This window comes from Tympanuchus pallidicinctus, unplaced genomic scaffold, assembly GCF_026119805.1.
Source record: "Tympanuchus pallidicinctus isolate F22 unplaced genomic scaffold, pur_lepc_1.0 scaffold14, whole genome shotgun sequence".
In the NCBI taxonomy this organism is placed as follows: Eukaryota; Metazoa; Chordata; class Aves; order Galliformes; family Phasianidae; genus Tympanuchus; species Tympanuchus pallidicinctus.
The window spans coordinates 13,162,651-13,182,090 of NW_026294659.1; the positions used below are offsets into that span (position 1 = coordinate 13,162,651).

At 36.7% G+C, this 19,440-nt stretch overlaps 1 protein-coding gene across 4 annotated transcripts in view; it reads left to right on the forward strand.

Annotated features, from left to right (window-relative positions):
- Positions 1-19,440, forward strand: part of DSCAM (DS cell adhesion molecule) — a 461,893-nt gene that overhangs the window by 102,031 nt on the left and 340,422 nt on the right. The gene's annotated exons all lie outside the window — the stretch shown is intronic.

Sequence of the window (19,440 nt, forward strand, 5' to 3'; positions counted from 1 at the left end):
TGGGAGGGCAAAGCAGAAAGACTAGCTGTACAAATGATACCTTATGATCAGAGTGGAGAGGGAAGCTAGAAGAGCAGGGGAAGGAGAAGTGTTTTATGTTTATTCTGACTTGGGAAGAGTATTTTTTTGTTAGCTTTTTTTTAAGAACATATAAGAAATAGAACAACACAGTCTGGAATAAATAGTTACAAAAAGTGTAGGAGAGTGAAGAGCCAATAGACTGTAAGTAAAAATAAGGCATCTTTGTTCAACAGGCATCTCCGTCCCAATGGAGGATTGGAAAGTAACTGAAGAGAAGGGAATTAGGCCATCTCCTTATAACAGACTGCCTTTGACACTTAGTCCAAATGTGTCCCTCTGCTTCCAAGAGAGAATGTTTCGTTCTACTTCCAGAACATTAGAGGGAGTTCAAACCATGATTGCTGGGGGCTCAGAGGAGCTTAGAATTCGATCAGACTAGTTTATCAGTTGGAAAATTGCCATTGAAATCTTTCATATCTAACCTTTCACATTGTCTTTTTAATCTTTTTTTTTTTTTTTAAATCCTCATTTCCCTTTTCTCTCATCTCCATTTTCTCCTTGTTTTCTCCATTTCACCTTGTTTACAATAAATTGTGAATTTAAACAAAGGCTTTTTTGTAGAAACTCTCCCCAAAATGAAGCGAGTTTTAAGAAGGTACTTGACATCTCTAAATGGGAACAGAGGGTTTGAAAAGGAATAATGAGGAGAAGAAATTGTACATGAATTCTGCTGCACTCAGAACCTGAAAGTTGGTGGGGAAAGCTGGGATAAAATTAACAGCTCTCCATGAGGGCATGTGTCATGGCTGGGAGAGAGCCACAAGATGAGCCTAGGATTGGAAGCAATGCTAAATAGGGGCTGAGTACTCTATGCTGTTTCATTTATTTGTTTTTAGCTATATGGAAGATCTTTGACTTCTGATCCCTTTTGGTATTTACAGGTTGTAATATCTAATCAGTATTTTTTTTTTTTTTTGGACAACTTTTCATCTAGAATGACTTGTATGCCTTTATTTAAAAATTTCTACAATAATAAGACCCTCAATTTAAAAAAAAAAGCTGAAACAAATATATCTTCTCAAAAAACTGAGTAGTGAACTGTACTGTGCACTTTTAAAAGCTGATTCAAAGCCTTATTGCTTTCCATTCTGTTGAATCATCATGTTTCATCAGCAGGGCTTATACTGATAAAGTGTGTTGGCTTGATCTTCCTTTAGTCATCATGATTCCTATTACTTGGAGAGAGTTGGTAACACTGTTACTGCTATTCATAGAAGGGCACTGAAAATCACCATTTGCATTTAGGGGGAAAGGGAATAAACCTCATTAAGAAATATGCCAGATGCTCATGTGAAACCTTACTTGCTGATTGTTGTAAACCAATAACCATCATGGTGAGTTGTGAAGTAGGTTTCAATTATCGCTCCCCTTCTTCAAGCACTAGCACTCCCAGGCCCTTCAGAGAAACACAACAATGTGTCCAATGTTTTGTTTTCCTCAAAAAATGTTGCCTTCTGTCTCCTGGCAGCTTCTGGAAAAGAAAGAAAAATTAGCCTTCTGGATATGTTGGATTCCCAAACAGAAAATCCAGTCTTGTGTGGGCAAAAGAAATGCCAAAGACTTGTGCCCTGTGCAGAACTTCTTTCTATTTTCTCTTTGTTTAGTCAGTTCTCAAGAGGCAGCATGTTCTCAAAAGATTTATGATGTCTTTATAAGCCTAGCACATGATAAAATATGAAGTTTGTATTCAGATTTACCAACTTGGATGGTTTAACATCTGAGAGATGGTAACCTTGAATATGGGGATAATTCGTGGATAGTAATACGGTATTTATAATACAGCCTTGGAGTGGTGAGCCACCACTGGAGGACTGTTCAGCTGTGACACAGCCCTTCTAGAGCTCCTAAAACAATCTCAGGCAGGAAAAGGGGAGCAATGCTGTGTAAGTTCAACATGTGTTGTAGTTTGTTGCTTTCCTCCCACCATCCTGCCTTATAACTTTTTCTCACTGTAGTGTTAGATGGATTTACATCTGTAAATAGCAAATAAGTCATCTTGAAGAAACCATTTCATTGCTTGCTTGCTGATGAGTTCAGATGCAGCTTGCATGTCTGAACATCTGGCAAAACTTTGGGAAATGTCTTTGTGAGATGGAGAGCAAAGCAATGGAGTAAGTTTCAGTGAAGATGTTTGCCAGTGCTAATGGTAGAAGGGCCTGTTGGCTGAAGTCCTGCAGTGGAGTATCTGCAACTCAAAGCAAGCAGCAGCCATCATGGCCTTCAAGTGTTGACCAAAATGTCGATGTACCTCTGTCTAGTGGTGAGGTACATCAGCCCTGTTAGACATATTTGCCAAATGAGTTCCTATGTCTGCTTTTTTTGGGTTATTGTCAAGAAGGAGTCTACGGGACCACAAGCTCTGATGCTGGTTTCGTGTTACCCGAGCTGCCTCAGGTGCCTCCACTCTTTTGCCCCTGTCTAATAGCAATGAGCATGACTCAATTTTTCTAAAAAGCAGGTCTTTCTTCATTTGATTTCCTGAAATTAAGAAGGTGGCTGTGAAGTTATCTTAGAACATTTAAAAATAACAAAAAAACAGTCAGTTTCCTCCCTTCTCTCTCTAGGACACCAGCGCAGTGCAGGTAAATCCTTGGACGTATAAAACATTGATTTTGCAGAAACATGAAAATGCTGTTTTGATAAATCACAAGCATCTCTCAGTGGCTCAAAAGGCTATTAAAATGTCACAGTGAAACAAATCAGCATTGCCATTCTTTCCTTGCTTCTTTGAGGATATGGTTTGAAAACTGTGTAAGAAGCAGATAATTTTGTCTAGAAAATAGGGGAATAAGAATATTGCTGTACAGCAGTGAACAGTTAATGGTATTTCTCTTACATAAGGCTTTACACTTTTCCTATGTAAATCTCTTCCTACATAGTAAGTGGTAATTCAGTAAGTACTATTCTGTGTATTCAGTGCATGAACATGGGATAAAATCTAATGTCTCAAACTCTTTTCTAGATTTGAAGTTCTGTACTTCAACATCTTGGCCCTGCATTGTACATGCTTCAGACTACATTTTCATACTGTTTCCCTTAGTAAGTTTGTGGGTTTTTTGTTTAACTCCATAGAGTTCTTTTGATTTAAACACTTTGGGACTTTGTTGAGTACATTAAGACATGAAAAAGAAAGAAATAACACATTTATGTTCATACATATGTTCATTTGCTCTCCCCTATAAATTCTTATAATCTTAGACAATCTGCCTGAACATGGTAAAAATGCACTGCACGCAATGGAAGGAAGTATAAAAGATATAGTAGTGTTTGCCATTATTTATTTGAATTGAAAAATGTCAAATTATTTTTAAAGTATTTATGAACACTTGTGCCCTTTGAAGGAAGAATTAATTTACATTTTGTCAGAACTGTACTCTCTAAACATGGAGGCACTGGTTTCTGATAGCTCCTTTTGTCTGTAGCTCAAAGGTTTTTCTAGGAAGTTTGAGTAGGGTGGCAGAGAAAAACATGAAGACATGAAAAGAAGTATTTAAAATTGGAATTTTGGCAAGAAGTTCCTCCTTACACACTATTTTTAATATTCATAATTTCAAAAATAAACAAGAAAAATATTATTTTTAAAGGCGTAAGAGAATAACTTGAAATATAAGATACATACCTGAAAATGTGTATGACTGACTTTTTGAATTGATTCTGTAAGACTTAGAGAAGGAAGACCTGTGAAATCCCACAGACACTGAAATGACTCAGCTTTATGAAAGCAAACATTTTACCAGCTTGAAAGAACTGCAGCAGAAGGAGAAAGCTATGATTTCAACTTTTTGCAGGTTGGTAAACAATAAAGATTGGTGGCTTTTCTTTTTATAAATGCTGATGTTGTAGAAGGCACGAACAGTGGCACCCAGTTTAGTTGAAATTGTTAGACAGCAGTAAGCTAGTACCATAACAGCCTCTGTACTTGAACTATTACATTCCCTTCTAATGAAGGAGAAGTAAAAAGTATGGAGAGGATTGTCAGAGCAATCCAAGATAGGTGTAAAACTTGGAGAAGAACTTCAGACTACTCCAGCAGAGAAGGACTTGGGGGTTCTGGTGAATAGAAAGTTTTATACAAGCCAGCAGCATGTGTTTGCAACCTGGAAGGCCAGCAGTACCCTGCACTACATCACAAGAGGGGTGGTCAGCAGGGAAAGGGAGGGGATTGTCTCCTCCTGCTCTGCCCTCATGAGGCCTCAACTGGAGAGCTGTGTCCAGGTGTGGGGCCCTCCACACAGGAAAGATGTGGAGATGTTGGGAGAGTCCAGAGGAGAGCATGATGATCAGAGGGCTGGAGAGCCTCTCCTATGAAGGCAGGCTAAGACAGCTGGGCTTGTTCAGCTTGGGGAAGGCTTTGGGGAGATCTCATGGTGGCCTTCCAGTATTGTAAGGGAGCTTATAAACAGTAGGGAACAACTTTTTACATGGGTAGCTAGTGATAAAACAAGGGGGAATGTCTTTGAAGTAAAGAAGGGGAGATTTAGATTAGATGTCAGGGCATAATTTTTCCCTGAGAGGGTGGTGAAGTCCTAGCACAGGCTGCCCAGAGAAGCTGTGGTGCCCCATCCCTGGAGGTGCTCGAGGCCAGGTTGGATGGGGCCCTGGGCAGCTGAGCTGGTGGGGAGCAGCCCTGCCCATGGCAGGGATTGGGGCAACATCGGCTGTGAAGATAAATCAAGTGCCCTCAGTCTCTCTCTCTCCTCATAGGACGTGCATTCCAGCCTTTCTGTCAGCTTAGCTGCCCTCCTCTGGACGCATTCAAGTGCCTTAATGTCCTGTTTGTGTTGTAGATTCCATACTTGCATACATGGAATGCACCAGCTCTAAATATAGAGCCACCTCTTTTGATCTGCTGTCTGTTCTGTGTTTAATGATCCAAAATGTGGTTTGCCCTCTTGGCTTGGCTGCAGGGCACACTGCTAACTCATGTTGAGCCTGCTTTTGACCAACACCACAGGCCCCACATCTCTAGAGCTTTCTAGAGAAGGAAAACAGATAAAGGAGAGGGGCAAGTTCAGAGATGTGGGCCTTAACTAAGTGGTAGGTAGTTTATTCCTTAAGCAATGTTGCCAGTTCATGCACATAGGAAGTCATAAATGGCACCATGGTTACGTAACTCTAGGTTTTCTATTACCATTGTTTGGTAAAGCTTTTAAAGAAACTCTGCTGATGTCAGTTAGGGAAATTGACATTTTATGGTGTTTCTAATCTAGTAGATTTTGTTGTCTTGATTTCACAATTTCTGAGAATGTTGTGACTTGACAAGATCATAAAAAACACTGTAATATAATACCTGTTGCCAGAACTGGCTAAGTCTCTGAAAACAGTGGAAAGTAAGTACCTTAGTACATTTTAGAGGTCACTGAAAAAGCATATCCAGGGCTGCTGATGTAAAGCAGCTAGATGTCCTGCTATCTGTGGACGTTTTGAGGTGCAGGTTGTTCTTTTCATTGGACTGTCACCATTGAATGCTCTATTATGCATTCCATTATTATACATTTCAAGAAGTATAGCTTGTTCTGAAGAATGATAGTTAAAAAAATTTGAAACCACGAAAGTTTGGAAAAATGTTGTAACTGTTACACAATATGCTAGCTGACTTCCTATTATGAACCAAGGCTGCTATTGTAGAGTGCCTACTTTATGCAAAGGCATAGTTCTTTTGCCTCAAAGGATGTGTAATTTCTATTTTAAAGGGAAAGGATACACTTGACCTCCATAATTGTTTTCTCTTGGAAAGGCTGAATCACCTAGATTTAGGGCTGCTACTAGCACTTCCACAAATGCATGTGTTCCTTTCAACAGAATATGTTACATTGTGGATTGTGCATAACCAGGCCTCTTTTTGATAGGAAAATTTGCATTAGTTGTAGATAAGAGAGAAAAGGAGAGAAGACAGCACTAGGTTATGTATATTGAACATTTCATTGAGACATGACAGTGCCTGAATTGTCTGGGTACAAAGTCATAATAATATAACCTTTATGAACTCTGTGTAGTCTCTTTCTTAATACAAATGTTAAGTATTTTTTTCCTGTGAAAAAGTCAGGATAGTTATTTTTATTTTGTCCAATTTCATCCAAAAGAAGCATCATAAAAACTACATAGGTGCTTAGCAGTTGTTTTATTCTGTGGTTAGTGATTAGCCTAAACATTCATAATGACATCATTTTGCAAAGTTTCTCAATAATTTTGTTGTGCAAAGAAAAATAATTCCTAATTTTTTTCCCCTTGTAGTTAAACACAGGGATGTGCATTATTTTCCACTGCAGAACACTGAAGTAGACAAGTCACTCTTTAGGCTTCTGCAAATGAGACAGCTGCCTAGGGCAGAGTCAGCTAGAAGGAGCTGAATGTCCTTGGACACTATTTCCACTTTCGCACAGCATGGTAGAGTCCTCTGAGTGTCCACAACAGTTTATTTTCCACCATCACATCTACCACCATGTATCCACAATGCAAATTTTTTTTTTTTTTAATTATGTAACACAGAAGTGACTACTCCAGGTGCTGTTATATGATAGGATAGTCTTGATCCAGACCTTGAAATAAATTTCTCTGGACTACAGCAAAGTGTTATTTTTTGCACTTCTGGGAATTCTCTATTTTTTTGTCTTGCCTTTAAGGAGCAAATACAGTATGCTGCTGCATTTCTGAGCTCAGCAACTCTGCCCTTCAGGAAGGGAGCTATTGTATTGCTCTCTGCTGAGCAGACCTTGAGAAAAATCTTTTTGTCTTGTGGGACTACGGCCTATACATGTATATGTGTATAAACATATAGGTAGAAGGAAAGCAGAGGAGAGAGAGATGAATGAGTGCGCTTTCTTATTAATTGCTCCTGCTCCTCCTTGCTGAAAAATATCTACTTGGAGATATGCTCTAGCAATAGAATATGAATGGGGACAATATGGTCTTTATGCAGCCCTTTGTAAATGGATTATTGCCTCTGGCTGTAGTTTACTGTCACTAGCATGTTCCACTTGTAAGCAGAAGGTTGTGCCTTCCAAGTAGTTTTCTGAAAATGGAAAATCTCTCCTGTGCATGCATATTTAAAAGGCAAATACCTGATGTATTATACAGACAGAACACATGAAGGTAGATGGCAGCTTCACAAAATGCAGTTATCTTTGAATTTTGCTTTTATACAAAGCAAGCAGAGTTTGGAGCATATTTCTATGTGGAGGTTAGAGAAATGTGTGTCTCATCTAATGATAAGCAAAGGACATCTGGTTATACTATCCATCAGTCTATTGCCTAGAGCAACAGATATTCAAGTTTGACATCTCTCTCTTTTGGGAGGGGGAGAAAGGAGAGGGAGAGATAGTAGTGTGCTTTATGAAAATGCAGGAGCTGAAGTTGTTTTTTTTGTGCTGTTTTCGCAGAATAATTTCTAGTAGTATTTGCTATGTTTGTTTGTGAACACTAACTATGTAGATGATAGTGAAATACTTTCCCGAATATGAGATTAAAATTAAGATAGTTTGAACACTAAGAAGATTTGAATGTTATTTGTAAAAAAGTTTTCTGACTTTAGGTAGGAGAGCATTGGAGAACCTAAGTTCATTTTCATTAATTTTCCAAAAATACCATAAACAATAGAACTACTTTATTCACGCTGAATGATATCAATAATGCTCCTCTAAATTTTAGAACATCAGCCTGGCTTGTCTGTGATTTATAAATGCTACTATAATTGTTAAATAATTCACAATGTTCATGTAGTATTTCTATTGAAAATAAGAATCACTGATAATTAAAACTAATTTGTCGCTGCTTAAATAGTATTGCACTTCACCAAAATATATGATTTTCTAATTTTCTGTTCTTTGCCATACAAGTAGTTCATAAACATTTCCATTCCTTAAGGGAAAATGGATGTTGAGCTGTCTTTCCACCCCCTCATTTCTCCTATTCCTTCACAAAATGTTCAGGTAATGTTACATTGTGACAATTATTTCAAATTGTTGGCTACATGCATTTTAAGTCTTTTGTAACCAAGAAAATTGTTTGTTGTCTGGGTTGAGTTTTCTTCACTTTTCAAATGAAAGTCTTCTGAACAGACTTTCTGGTTTGCCGTGTAACTCTTTGAATGATTCTGATTTATTTTGTTGAGTTGTCAGTCACAGCAGGCTTTGTGTACCTCGTTTGAAAGCAACCTTTAAGGAAGAAAGTATTTTTAGGAAATGAAGAGCATCTGATACATTCATGTGATCTCTTTTTAAAATTAAAGGATTGGAATTGTCTATATGGTTGCTCTGGTGACTAGAGAGTTCATCAAATAATTGTGGTATGGTTATGAGTAACAGGAATTCAACAAACAAGAGTTGACGTAGTTGGAATTGTTAAACTCCTGTTTATTTTATTTCTTTCCAACTCTGATACATAATGAATATTTGTGAGAGGAGCATTTCACCTAAAGATACAACATCTTATATATTTTGAATGATTGAGCTTAAACTTTAGTTCTATATTTGAAATCTGAAAGAAGACTTTCAGGAAAATTAATGTAAATTTGCTGTTAAGATTAAAGGTTTGAAAAAGGAAAAATATATGAGGAGATATGTATGATTAACAGCAGGAAAAATCTAATGTTTTAAGAGAAGAAAGTGGGATGGTTTTTAATTTTTTAATTTTTTTTAAAATGAAATACATCATTTGTCAACTTCACGTGATTGTCATTGGAGACTCTGTCCGTTGTGGATTAGAGCTAGAGCAATTATTTTCTCTGTAACCCTGACATCTACGAGGGTCAGGGCCCAAAAGAGTAATGACTGCAGAGCTGGTGGGCAGCCATGTTGGCACTTGCTCCATTCACAGTTGCTGACTGGATTTCTTCACCCTGCAGTCTTTCGTCTGAGGTAAAATGAGACGGCTTTTCTCTTCAGAAAATTTCTGCCAGTCCAGTTATGCTAAGTGATAGAAAAAGACTTGAAAATCATCTTGTTGAAAAATAACTCATTTACTTCAGCTAAAATTTCTTTTCTATCTAACTATGTCATGGTGAAAAACTCAAGTACAAGTTTTCATATAGTAGAACTGACCATGGCAATGACTGATCTGGTACTTTAGTAATAGATATAATCAGTTTGTAATAGTAAGTTTTTAATGCAACTGCATAAATAATTAAATTTTGTTCAATTTGGCTACAAAAACAGATAAACATTTTTTTTTAAACAGTATGAATCAAAATTACATTTTTTTTCAATTTTTACTCTGTTTGGGAGACAAAAAAGACAGAATTCTTCTCTGAACAGCACAAAATATTTAATTCACATTGAAGCAAAACCTTTGTTTGCTCTGTGTCATCGTTAAAATAATAAACTACAAAGGAATAAATTTGAACACAACTGCTTGATCTTGTTAAGACACCAAATATGTAACTATTTATTACATCCTTCAGAATTCAAGTTCTTTTGCCTATTCTTCCCAAAGCTATTATCAGCAAATGTCTTTCATAGGCTCAGGCCAATTTCTAACCTAATGCTAATTTTGAGCCGTACATCTCAGTCTGGTTCCTGTGCAGTAAGTGGCAGTTTTCCTATACAAATTCAGTCAGTCTGTATTTTTATTTTTATTTTCTTTCTATTTGATAGAACCATTCATATGTTTCCATTTGTACTGTATTGAGCACATAGAAATTTCTGCTATGGGAATAGTTTTTTGATCATAAATATTAAGCTCTCCTATTTTGCAGATACAAAAATTATAATAAGTAAAGATGAGAGTAAGTCAGTTTTGTTTTTATTCAACATTTGCTGTGGCGACAGGGATTTATAAAATCCTCCCAGAAGATAAGTAACTTAATTTTTGGCCCTTCAGAGTTTAATTGCTGCAGTTTAAATGCAAATGTTATTATTTCTTTTATGTTTAAATTAAGATTAGCATTTCAATAATAGGTGCTGTTTCTTGCAAAACTGGGCTTTTTTCTGTTCCACTGTCGAAAGTTACAGAAATTAAATCTTGAAGGTCAGAAAGCAGTTATTGGAAAGCATCCAAAAACATTACTGCTTCATGTACATTATAAGTCTGGGACGGAGCTTTTCTGACTCAGATTTTGTGAAAGAATTGTTTTCATACACTTCGTTTTCAATTCAGTGTGTTTTAAAATGTATATAGTTCACATTTTCCCCCTCCTTCCATGTTTAAACAAATGAAAGTGCATCTTTTGTATTGTACTGAAATGCTACTGAACTTTTAAATAATTGGTGTTAAGTAGTGAAATACAGGTAATTGGGGGTTATTGGTATGTGATTTTGGGAGACTTTTTTAAAGCTTGATGCATTTATACTATAAAAACCCCTCCATCTAGAAGAAAAAGTGGAAAACACAGATATAAAGATATGCCACTCTAAGGGTCGTATGACTGTGTAGAGAGTTTAGGCTTCCGTAATATGTGAAGGAACAATTTAAATAAGTTAAAAACAAAATTCCACTTACAGCTTAGAAACCTGCAAACTGCAGGTCAGTTTAGGAAAGTTCTTTAGGTAGATATTAGAAGTTCGAGAGTTACTGAATAAACTAAAAATATCCATTTTCCAAGGACAGATATTTTTTCTGACTTGTGTTACTTGTTTAGTCGGTAAGTAGTATACAAGCTACTGTATAGCTAGCTACTCTTCAATGAATCTGCAAGTACCAATATCTAATAGGCTTATAATAAATAAGAAAAGCTTAGAGGTGCTTCATCTTTAAGTACTGCTGCTATGTTTTCGCTAATCCAGAGCTATTTTTACCACAGCAGTGGCAACTTAGGGTTTTATTTCAGTAGTAGAGGTAAAAGCTGGAATCTCCTGGACCCCCAAAGCATCTCTGAACTTAACAAGTCTCTTAGCTGGGGGGGTATATGCTTAGTATGCCAAAACAGTCCTGATTCTGTGAGAGGCTGTGCCCAGTGACACAGGCTTGGGGCAGTTACAGGGTAGGAAGTATGACCTTTCCTCAAACCATGCATCAGCTTCACTGTGTAAATCCACGATGAACTGATCAGGATAATCAGCCTCTTCTCCCAGCTACCAGTGTAGGACCAGAAGTAATGGCATTAAGTTGCATTTGGAGAGGTTCAGGTTGGATATTAGGAAAAACTTCTCAGAACGAGTGGTGAGGCATTGAAACAGGCTGTCCATGGAGGTGATGGAATCACTGTTCCTGGAGGTGTTCAAGAGCTGCATAGTTGTGGCACTGAGGGACGTGGGCAGTTGGCTTGATGGACATGAGTTGGCGGTAGGACTAGGTGATCTTAGTGGTCTTTTCCAACATTAATAATTCTATCCTGAGAGAGGGCAACAAGCAGCCCTCCAGTTAAAACAAAGTGAGCTCCCAGCATGCTCCAGCACAGGATGGTGCTAAGTTTGAAACATGGAAATGGCTTTTTAGCAGTTATTTTACTTTCAAGCTCAGTTCAGCATCTGACACGCAAGTCATCCATTGTCATGCTGCCAGTTAGAGTTTGGGGCTCACTCTCTTGTGGCAAAACACATTAAAAATCTCACAGCATGCATAAGTTAAAAGAAAGTAGGTGAAAAAGAAGTTAGACTATTTATATTTGCGTTTTTTGCTCGTTAGTTGTTATGGCTTTTTGTTTTTTGTTTTTTTAAATATGTGAGTTAAGACAAGAAATGGTGCAAACCATCCATTTTTTTAGTTATGATATTGTGAAACCTCTTGCTCTGCAAATTCACTCTGTCTGCCTTATGAGGAAGGATAAGCTGTTCTCAGAGTGCATGCAAAATATGCACTAACCTTGAATTCTTGAATATTCTTTTAGCACAATTAGAAAATAGTTTATTGCTCGAGATACTAGTATATTCTACAGTCTGTCTTCTCTAGCTTTGCAGAAATGTAAGGAACAGGCATGAGAGAAAGTTACCTTTAAAAATAGACTGAAAAGAGGAATGGGGAAAGGAAGGATGAAAAATGGAAAAGAGAGGAAGCCAGATAAAAGCATATTAGTACCGGTATTTCTTCTGTGGTACCTTCTGTCCCAGAGGATCTTAAAAAGCATTACAAAAATGCAAACTTCTCTGCTAACCTCTGTGTATGTATGTGCAAAGATCATCTACTGAAAGTCCTACAATCCATTTTGAGTCCTTACTGAGTGATAGATGTCCATGCAGAATTATCTTTTTCATCTACAATAATGACTGTTTTATTCAGACCTGTTTACCCAAAGGCTTCGTGCTGCTACTTGTTTGTAATTTGTATTCATAGACCATAGTTTTATCTTCCTAATTCTCTGAGTTCTAAACAAAATGCTTACATGGAGTTAGCAATCAAAGTGGATTACCTTATAAGTAATATTTTACAAATTTATATTTTGGAAAGCTTTGCTAATTTTGAGACTCTGAAGGATGTGTGGAAGCAGGGATTAGGTTAAAAAGGATTGCAGAGCCCAAGGGAGGACAACACACTTACAAGATGATCAATCATGGCATTTAACTCAGAGGTATCTGGCAAAGGAAAAAAAACAGGAAAATTAGTTCTCAGCTTTGGGCAAGGAGTGTTGCAGGATGATGATGAGAACAGGTTAGACTGAATACAAGGGGTGAAGGTAGGATAGAGGGAGTTTCTGGAATGGGTTGGTTGGGAAGAGGGAATCTCCAGCCATGAGGATCACTACTGTAAAAGAGTTATGCAAAGATTAATAATGTTGCTTTAAGACAGCCCTCTTTATAAAATGAAATGCTGATGCCAAAGATTACCAATTTGCTTTGCTTTGATAGAGACAGTGACAGAGATATGTAGGTACTGACTCTAGGGAGTTTGCCTACACACTTAAATTGGACAGACCTCCGTGACCACTGTTCCTGCATTGAAATTTGCATTCTCAGAAACATTCAGGAAAACAAATATTCCTGCCTTACGTTTGCTACTAAGTGCACATATTAACCAAGAAAGATAGCAGCATCTTTGAGCTTTCAAACCTTTGAATTTCCCGTGAAGCATCTTTGTGCCACCAAAGTTGTTGCATCTGGGAACTAATTTTGTTGTCGCTGTTGTGTGTATAGAAAAATTTAAAGGATCTGTATTTCATTAGGTAAAAACAAACAAATAAACAAACAAAAAAAAGGGTAAAAAACAATCACAACATACTTCATTGTAGAAAGCAAAATTTGCTAAACAGGTCAATGCTGCATAGTGAACTGAAGATTGAGACCTCTCTTTTTGCCCTATGGAGCTATTCTTCTACTCCTGTTAGAGCTAATTCTGAGAAGATGCTCATTATTTTTCTTCCATTAATCAATACTGTTGTATTTTAATAATTACTGGTAATGTGGTGCATGTTCTGTGTTTTAAACTTGTGGAACAAATAATCCCCAAGAGGTCACCTTGCTTCTGCTTTTATTTTTTTTTTCTTTTTCTTTTTCCCCCCCTGCACTTATCTACCATTTTCTTGTTTCTCTTGATGTGCTTTTAGGAATAGCAGAGTGTAAGGATGCATTTAGACACCTTGCCAGCAGCTGAATTTCACTGGTCTTAGTTCTAGTTCCTTCTGAAATTATAAGACTTCTGTCTAATTCTTGCAAGTCTGATATTTTTGTTGGTTTTTGTTGTTGTTCATTGAAAGATATGATCTGATAAATATTTTTTTAATCTGAAAATACATATCTATAATAATGTAAGGAATGGAGTATTATATATATTGTAAATGAGAAGGCCTGAGTAAGCAAGAGAAATCTTTGCTTGGAAAGGTGGGTGGAAATCTATTAACTTGAAGATGGAAATAGTTCCATAACCACAGAAATACAGATGCAAATTGTATGGTCCCTATCTCTTTCTAGGATCTGAAGAGCTGTGAAAAGATTACTTAGAAACTTGCTGCTTGAAAACTATTACAGTCAGAGAAGGTATGAGTCATGCAGCTGCAGTTATGTATGACAGATGTTTCTTCTGATTACTGTGAAGAAATTGAACCTGAATCTTTTGGACCAGAAGACAGCACTTGCACATAACTCTGCATCTTCTTCAAGATTTTTTCTTGAACTCATTCATCTAGTGGTGATGTTCTTCTGTTCCACCTGATAGTGGGTAATAGCAGGATAATCCTATTTCTTGGCATCCTCTGAGGACAGTATTTGGTTAAAGGAGGAGATGTCATGGACCTCTTTACTTCCTCCTATGCCTGCCTTCCCACAATTTTTCCTGTAACTGCTCTTCATGATATTTGTTATTAGTTTTTATTGATTGAAGTTTCTGTGGTTTACATATACCTATTCAAGTGCTCTTTGACACCACCAGTATTTGGCCACCTCTAGTCATACCAATTTGGCTCATGTTGCCATTTATCAGTCAACTGTCTGTTTCATTGTGTTTATTTACTTCAAGTTTGGTGTCTCAATCCTGAACTGAATTTTCTACCCCTCACGAATTCACATCTGGCTGTGTGTTACTCCAAAGCCTTTCTCTGGCTACACCTCGGTGTCTTTGTTTCCAAGGCCTTTAGAGGTAAATGAAAAGAATACCCTCTTTGCTCCCTTCTTCCTGTGATCTGTAGACTCACAGTGAGTGGTGCACCTTGTTTAATTGTTCTGTCTTCAGACTGAAATGATGCACCCAGTCCAGGACTTTCATACTATTCTTTTTCAGATTAATTCCTGTCTCATGGCCGACATTGACAGCCTCTACAGCAATGGCAAAAAACTGATGAATCTCCAGGAAGGACATAATGACATCTACTCTTATCCCTGTCAAAAGAGCTTGTATATTTTGACCCATCATTGTTTGTAATCTTTCTGTTTTGTGCTTTACTTTGTGAGTGTTTGGATTTTGTGCGTGTAGTTTTTTTTATAGATAGTAGATATCCCCTACAGTTTCCCCTACAATTGAGGCATACCTCTTATACCATACGTGCTTTTTTTAAAACTCTCTTAATTCCCAAAGGTATAATTTTTTTTTTCCTCCCTTGGCTGCTGCTCTGTTTCTTCCATGTGTAATATCTGTTGATCTTTTTTATTTTTTTTTGCTTACATTAGTGCCTCTGTGCATCTCACTGACGAATCTCCTGGGAAACATCTTCTCTTTGTTCATGTTTTAGTCTTAAAATCAGTACTTGAATATAGCTGTATTTTACAGATTGGCTATTTTGCCATAATTAAGCTTCATGAATATGAAGATTCATGTAGTATTCCCATGGTGTCCTACAGTTAGGTTTAGCAGTAAGATTTTATCTCATCTCACTGTAACCCATTATCATGTCACTTTTGCTAAATTGCAACATCATATTAATTCTCAAGAAGTGTGGAGTATATACTTCCTAATATTTTTATTTTTAAATGTACATAAATGGACTGAAATGGCTGCTTACTGGATAGTGGGAAGGGAGAAGGGTGGAATAAGAGTTGACCAAAACCTAAAAGCCGTTTTATTTACAATTTCAGTGTGATTTTGGAGTTTAATAAGACCTTTAGTAGTAGATAGTGCTGTCAACTGAACAAAGCCATTGACTAGAAATTTTTCAGCCCTGATTGTACTTTTAGGACTATTCCTGGCTTTCTCTATGTTTGATTTGGGCTGATGCCCTTTGCATCTCTGCCTTTGGCCTTGGTTCCATCTATCTCTCATAAGATATTCACAGCAGGTACTGCCTTTCATTACATGTGATACACCATCCAATGCAAGCAGCTCCAGTTTCAGGTGGGTTTCAGGCAGCAGTATCATGCAAATAGTGATAATACTGGAAAACTCAAAGCATATTTGTAAAAGTGATTGTATGCTTTCTGTATGGTGGAATTATTAGTCATTGGCTACTGCAGCAGATAAAATAGAAATATGTACATCACTCCAAAAGTAGTGCCTCCTATTTATTTCCATGGAAACTATTTAGAGCACAATAATGCTATTTGATAGAGCAAATTCTCAGCTACAAGTCAATGTTTTTGAGCACAGTCACCATTGTTAGTTGATTCGTGCAGATGAGCTGAGCAAGGCACTCTTGTTTCATGATGTAACAGCTGTGCATGGTCATCCAGAACATGGTTTGTCTTTCACACTGCTGTCACCACTGCTGAAATGCACCACCCGCCACCTCACTGTGCTCACATCCATTGTTTGGTCTCCATAAGTGTTCAACAAATGTCAATGAATGTCAATGGATGCCATTTTTTCCCTATAGAGGATTAATTTCCACACCTTTGCTTCATCTGCATTTCCATGTCAGATGCCATTTTGTCAGACTGTCCCTCTGCTGCCATCTGTCACACAACAACAAAATGTAACAGGATATTGGCAGGAAGGTTTTACTTCTAAAGCTATACCACTAACATCCACTTCTGACATTGAGGGCAAAACATAATTAAGTAACAGGATTATTTTTGAGCAGCCCTCATAACTCCTAAGTAAACTTTGACACAGTGTTTAGACAGTTGACTGAATACTCCTGAATTACAAAAAAAAATTTTCTGGGCTTTTATTAATGGTAAAATGTAAGATTATCTTTGTTCTTTTCTATATTCCTCTGCCTCCATAACTGCTTTGCAGTTTACCTGTAATGTATTAGTGATTATTATAAGCTCTGATTTGAAAATCAAAAGCTCTGCAATTCTCATTTCTTTGGAATTTTAGTCATATTAAATTTTGCTAAATGTGAATCATATATTAAGAGTTGTATTTAAGCTTAACAATTTGTGACCAAAGTTACATTTTATTTGTTCTGTTAAGAAAGCAATTCCAAATTTATTCAAGTTCTGGGACATTTCTGAATACCTGGAGCATAAATTCATCCTCTGCAGACCTCAAACAAAAGCTCACGTGGTATCATGTTGATATTGGTAGAAAGAAAATATCTTTTTTCCTAACTTTAAATGAAAATATAAAAATGAAGAAAAAGGTTGAGAAATAGGCTCAAAATACTGTATAACATAAAAAAGCAAGTGTTCCATTTTTTAAAATCAAGATATACAATAGCTATACGTAAATTCATAAAAGGTTACTGCATATTTTAAAATAGAATTGTAGAAGTCTTTTTATTCTGCTTTTTTATTTAGAATTATTGACTTCAAAATTTGACCTTCAGAAATTGCCTTCAACCTTCTAAATTTAACTAGCACAAGAACAAGGAATCCTCACCCTTTAAATATAAATTCTGACTCAAATAACTGCTGAAACTTGTTAAGAGATACTTATATATGTTTCAAGATTTACTGATCAGCTCTGGTTTATACTCCACATGAAGTTCTAGCTCTCAGCAATGTGCAATTGCAGTGTATGGTAGAGAGGTCTCATGCTAATCAGATATACTTATTCCCTCAAAATATGGTACGGAACATTAATTTCATGCTACTTCAAAATGTATTAGACAAGCACCAATTCCATTCAGAATCATGGAAAGCCTGATTTGGAAAAAAATAAAAAAATAAAAAAATAAATCCCTGAAAGATGGCAACATAATTTTAATTTTGGTGGAACTCAGGCTTGTCAGAAAACTCAATCTTGCTCTTGGATTCAAAAATATGCTAGACAAGTAGCAGTGATAATGGACTGTAACATCATGTAATTGACTGACTGTCATGAAAGTAATTAAAAACATTTATCAGCATAGAAAAACTACACTGAGCTTTCTAAAGTATTTTACAAAAACCACCCCAGGCCACATGATATGCCTCAAAATTAGTAAGTACCATGACTCACTTCTTGCCTAATGTCTGTCAATATATTTATTACCTGGAAAGAAACAGGAAATGGCTTATGGTAAATTGCACAGGCAACCCAAAGTCCTATACGCTGCTGATGAAGAAGGAATGTCTTGTGCTGATAGAGTGGCTTTTGAGAGCAGAGGACATGTTGTGCACAAGCATGACTTAGAACAAAGCAAGTACTGACTCCAAACTGGGCTCAAAAAGTGTTACAATATTCCTTCATTGTTTGTCAATTTCTGCATAGCCAAAAACAAGATTATAAGAACAACCTTACGGGTTGGATTGAGAAGGTAAAGGAAGAGTTTAGATATCTTTTTATTGCTCTTTGTTTTAGGAAAGCCCGAAAAAGAAGCTAATGAAGACTTACCATGCAATCAGCCATCAAACTAACAACATCTGGAACAAAAATGGTGTTACAAATTACACAGAACAACCATGTTTGTCTCTGTAAAATAGGCTTGGCTTCTTTGGATTCTGTGGTTGTTTAAACATAACTGAAAGCAAGATTATATTGTTAGGAGCAAAGAATATGTGTTAAGCACGTAGGCTGGAGTGGGGTCTCACAGGATGCTAGTTTAAGCTGATGTGTATGTAACTGGTGAAGTAGTAGTGGTGAAACAACTAAGCTGCTACAGTATCAAGTGAGTATGGAGCATGATTGAGGAGATCCTAATATTTTTGCATTTGGCTTTGGTGATGAATTCTATATTTTGGATGATGAAATGTTTGAGAGAGTTTAGTAAATCATTCTGAAAAACAGTCCCCAAAGGAGAGAGACTGAAGAAGCTTGCTCTTCAGCTTCTTACTATCTAGAAGCAAATTATTTATACACAGATGGTGTGTATTACCAACAGTTAGAAGGTAAAATGCAAAGACTGAAGCTAGTTAACCGTAGGAGTGAGAATAAAAGCAATGTTTTAACGATGACAACAGTCCTTTAACATTACCATTTATATCAAGGCAGAATGACTTGCAGAGAGATATGCTCTAGCACAACCAGAAATTATAAGCTAGAACAACGAGGGAAAACAATGAACTGTGCTGAGACAGATAATATTTCTATTCTTCAGATAAATTAATCTCTCTTAAATAATAGTAGTAGTAATAGTAATAGTAATAATAATAATAATAATAATAATAATGAAGTGTGCTGTCCAGGGTACTGAACATAAAAGCCATTTTTTTTTCATGCAGTAGGAAAGATCTGAAAAACTTAAGAGACAAGAAATAAATATAGAAATGCATACTAGAGTGGAAAAAAAAATAATCACCACTCTGTCATTCAGTATTTGCTTCTGTTAATGTTGTTTGTTGTTAGACATTCCTTCCACTCCCTCCTTTCTCCCCAACCTTCCTGCCCATCTCCATGGATGGGAATTTTTGTGTAATTGTTTGTCAGTTCATTGACCAAGCATTGCAAGATGCATAAATTCTGCAAAAACTTAATTTCAAAGTAATAGTCGTAGTTCTGTCGTTGAATGAACAGTTTCTTAAGGACTGACTTTGGTATGTTATCCATGTCAGCTGTAAAGAAAGCTCTGTAGAGAAGATGTTGTCCAATCTGCCATGCTATATTAAAAATAGGCTTTGTGTGTGTGTGTGTGTGTGTGTGTGATATGAACTGGTGTTCTGCAGGGTGGAGCTCATTCTGTTCCTCTCAAAGTAAACTCTAAATTGAATTTCAGAAGTGCTTCCTATTTCTGGGGAAAAAAAATAAAAATCGGACAGTAAT